General features: G+C 44.1%; 1 long non-coding RNA gene across 1 annotated transcript; it reads left to right on the top strand.

The window, feature by feature from the left end:
- The first annotated feature begins 1,843 nt into the window (after positions 1-1,843).
- On the top strand, positions 1,844-2,340 carry LOC134287308 (uncharacterized). Its single transcript, XR_009997210.1, has 3 exons — positions 1,844-2,070; positions 2,130-2,207; positions 2,267-2,340. It is a non-coding gene; the product is annotated as an uncharacterized LOC134287308 (long non-coding RNA).
- The last annotated feature ends 2,361 nt before the right edge of the window (positions 2,341-4,701 follow it).

Below are 4,701 nucleotides of genomic sequence, written 5' to 3'. Positions count from 1 at the left end.
AATTCCTTTGGCAACGAGAAGAAGAATGGCCTTCTGTTCCCGTCAAGCTTGAAGAGACCACTGAAGAGTTGCGCGCCACCATTCACGTCCACTACGAAACGGCAAAGTCGGAGTTCCCGATAGAGAGATTCCGTGACTGGAGAAAGCTGATACGTACGACGGCACATATTTTCCGGTTCATTGCGAACGCCCAGCCGAAACGGTTTCCTCGGCTAACGTGCGGCATCACAAAAGAGGAAATGCGCAACGCAGAAACCTTCCACTTTCAGGCTGCGCAACAAGACAGTTTCCCAAACGAGTTTGCTGTTCTCCTTCGGAACGATAGCAAAGTAGCGATCCCTAAACGAAGCCCGCTATACAAACTGAGCCCCTTCATCGACGGACAAGGTTTGCTGCGCATGGCAGGCAGAACCGCAGCGTGTGAATACCTATCACCGGATACTATTAATCCCATTATTCTACCTCGTGATCATCGGATAACGCACCTCGTAGTACGAAGTTATCACGACAAGTTTCACCACCAAAATCATGAGTCGGTGATAAACGAAGTGCGCCAGAAGTTTTGCATAAGTCGACTGCGCCGCGTTTACGCCAAAATCCGGTCAGAGTGTCAACGTTGTAGGTTGAGAGATGCACGCCCACGACCTCCAGCAATGGCAGATCTTCCTCCATGCAGACTGGCCGCATTTGTCCGCCCGTTTACCCACACTGGGGTAGACTACTTTGGCCCTATGGAAGTATGTATTGGGAGAAGGGTTGAGAAGAGGTGGGGGGTCCTACTAACATGCCTTACCATACGCGCAGTCCACATCGAATTAGCTAGCTCATTAACCACTAACTCTTGCATCATGGCACTGCGCAACTTTATTGCCCGGCGCGGAACTCCAGCTGTATTTTACAGCGACAGAGGAACCAATTTTATTGGTTCTGAACGCGAACTGAAGCAAACTTTGAAGGCCGTCGATCAGAACAAGATGGCACAAGAGTTCGTCAGTTCCACGACATCTTGGAGCTTCAATCCACCGGCAGCCCCTCACATGGGGGGAAGTTGGGAAAGGCTGGTTCAGTCCGTAAAGCGGACCCTGTTGGAGCTCAAACCGTCTCCACGACCAACTAATGAGGAATTGCGGAACGCGTTGATAGAAGTCGAAGGTATCCTGAACGCTCGACCTCTGACACATGTACCCATCGAAGACGAAGCAGCTCCTGCTCTTACACCGAACCACTGGCTACTAGGAAGCTCCGATGGGTCCAAACCTTGGTCGTTGCTGGAGAATGACTCGATCGCGCTGAGACGTGGCTGGCACCAATCCCAAATACTCGCCAACCACTTTTGGGAGAGATGGCTACGTGAATATCTGCCGGAGATAACAAGGCGCACCAAATGGCACCAGAGGGTCGCGCCTATCAAGGAAGGTGACATCGTGCTGATCGTCGATCCGGAACTCCCGAGAAGCTGCTGGCCAAAGGGGCGCGTCATAGGTACAGTCAATCGCGACGGGCAGGTACGTAAAGTAACAATACAAACCGCGAAGGGAGTCTACGAGAGGCCAGCTGTAAACGTTGCGGTTCTTGACGTCAAGGGCAAAGAGGAGTTAGCGAACTCAGAGATGGAGTTCCCAAACTGGGGGGGACTGTCGCCGAAGCCCCTCGGCGTTGATACCACCCCAAGCAGCACACAAGTCACAAAGAAGTGTCGACAGCGCAGGTTTTTGGTTGGACATGAGTCATTTTCAACTTAATCTGCCTTCGAGTTAGAGTTACATGAATGTACCTCCTGTACAACCAAAAACCTGCGCTGTCGACACTTCTTTGTGACTTGTGTGCTGCTTGGGACCTTAACAATACCAACCCTGCCAGTCGACACAACCGTCTGTATGACAGCGCGTCACGTATCGGATGGCAATGAACGCTGTCAGGGCAGATGAGATGACTAAACAGATTGAGGACAAAGCGGATCGAAAAGTGAAGTACAATCTACGAAGATCACGTTATCTGTTACTTAAAAGCTATATTTTACGCTAAAGTTATTTTCTTAATTACTATTGTTACATGCAAGTGAATTCTCAGGTAGAAGAGTTTGTTAATTTATAACTTGGCCTTAAACTAAACATTTATCCTAAACTTAGAATCTATATATACAACTCTAACCTATTTCGTACGGAGAAGCTGGGCGAAATCTAGACTTGATTGATTAATTCTATGAGGTGAGAATTTCATATCTTTTAGTGCGAATCCACTATTCATGCAACATAAATTTTAATAGGACTGAATAGTAAAACAGTGTGTGCAGGAAGCTAGTGCCGGAACGAGAGTAAAAGACACACATACATGCACTAAACGTAAGGAATTACACATTAAAACTTAACCCTAAAACATGCCCTAAAAATATTGTTTACATGCACAGGAATTAAAAACGGTCCTAAACTTCGGACGAATAAAGGCCGCTACGAATTCGGAAACCATACATGGTCTTTTATTGTTACCGCGATACGCTAGTAACACGGGTTAAGTACGGTTCCTTTGAATTCCACTAAGAATTTGCATCCTTTGACAGATACGTATTTCGACCTCAACTGTAAGGTCGTCTTCAGTGTCTTGTACTTGACTCGACTCGTCAAGTCGAGTCAAGTAGGTACAAGACACTGAAGACGACCTTACAGTTGAGGTCGAAATACGTATCTGTCAAAGGATGCAAATTCTTAGTGGAATTCAAAGGAACCGTACTTAACCCGATTTTCTTTTTATTTACAGATATTCCTCTAACAAGCCCAGGTTAATCATCATCAATTTGAATTGCCCAAAATGCTCTCAAATAACGTTTTATTAATTTTTGCTACCTGAGGGGGTGGTTGTGGGTACCGACTTTTGCCAAATCCCATTCACACTCAATCTGGTATGGTCAGGGCGTCAACAGTGTACAACCAAAATGGTCAAAAATATCGTTTTATCAAATTTTGCCCCCGGGGGGGGGTTTCATGAAGTGAAGTGAAGTGATTTTGTTTTGGAAAATGTGCACCACGTGGGTGGTGGTAATAATCACATTAACCATTTTACTTTGTTATTTTGAAAAAAAGAAAATCTTTTTTGACTTAAAAATAAAGCTCCTTAGTCGTCGACTAACCGTGACTAATGAGGACGACAGGGCTGCCCAACACTATGAATCCTGTTCCCAGTTCATCAGTGCTGCCACAGCTTTGGTAGAAGGTAGCCGCTCGATGCCCGCTTTTCCACACTTTCTGTCCAGTCCAACAAAGTTCCTGCAACGCCACGATGTCGAAGTTGCGGGATGTAGTTCGTCGTAAATTATCCCTATCCTGTGAAACCAAATGACTTGCAATTCCATGTTCCAAGTTTCCAATCGGAGTCCTTATTTCGTCGCGTGGGTCTTTGCCGATTGTATCGAGTCGTATTTTCTCCTATGTTATTCGCGATGGAGATTTTTACGGGTGGCTTATTGGGCCTACGCCAACACCAAGGTTTATATATAATGGAAGGTTAAGCAGGACGTTTAGTTTGTGGCGAAAAGCAGAGGAAGGCAAATTTCAAAGGAATTTGTTGAGGGGGGGGATTTGTTTTCAGAGTTTCTCACGGTGAAAAAATAATGGCCGCTCAGCCAGTTTTGACATCTAAGACAACCTTCCATTATATATAAACCTTGGCCAACACTCCTGTCTCGCCGGAGGCCCATAGTGCCAGTTCTGTTTAACGTCCAAACCAACACTGGGACGACCACGCTGATGGGGCTAACACCTTGGATCTAGCTGGGCGTGGAGCAGCGTTTCTTATTCAGCCGTTGGATGCCAGCGGCGATGATTAATCAATGCATTTTACCCTCGAGTGTTGCATTTGGTACAACTCAGTTACAAAATCTTGCTTTTTGTACTGAGCATTAAGCTTAGTTTCCTGTTCCCAAGTAGAGCGCTCAAGTAAAATTCGTCCCTTTTCCGCAAGAAATTTTGACAACTGATCCAGTATGGGAAGAAATATTAATTTTGCTAACTGAATAATAGCACGGGCTATTTTTCCGCGCTGAAAGAGACAGCTCCATTTGATTTGCACGAAAGGCGTTACGAGTGTTACATTTTTTCCTTATTTGCCATCTGCGAAATGCTCAAGTAATTTTGAAGCGGAAGCATTAATTGAATTTGAATTTCTGGATTCCTTGATAAGTTTCTTCGGGGGTTCATGCAAGAATGCTTTCTGGAGTTCCATCAATCAGCGGTTAGATTTTTTTTTTTCAGAATTGTATTGAAAAAATCTTCAACAGTTTTTTTTAAATTTCCACAAGAAATTCTCTAGGAATTCTTTCAAATATTGCTTTACCGTAGTTTTTTTTTTTAAGAAATCTTACTTGAAGAATAATTTATCATCAAGAACCTTTTAAGTGGTTAATGCAAAGATGTAATTCAGTATATCTCTAAGCACTGCTCAAGGGATTCTTACAGTGTTGTCTCCAAGAATGTTTTCAAAAGTACTTCAGAGTACTACAAAATATTCTTGTAAAGGCTACTTCAAGTATATCTCGAACTACTGGTCCTATAAGATACTACAATTACTACAACAAATTATATAATGCTTACATACATGCTTCAAGGAAATTACATCTGAATTCCGCCAGAGGAAGAGTAGTCCTTCTAGAATTTTTTTCAAGCATTCCTACATGGCTTCTTTCAGGAGATCCTTCAAATATTCGTTCAA

The sequence above is a fragment of the Aedes albopictus genome, chromosome 2 (assembly GCF_035046485.1).
Source record: "Aedes albopictus strain Foshan chromosome 2, AalbF5, whole genome shotgun sequence".
In the NCBI taxonomy this organism is placed as follows: Eukaryota; Metazoa; Arthropoda; class Insecta; order Diptera; family Culicidae; genus Aedes; species Aedes albopictus.
The sequence above is the reverse complement of the archived record's forward strand: the minus strand, read 5'-3'. Positions and strand labels throughout refer to the sequence as shown.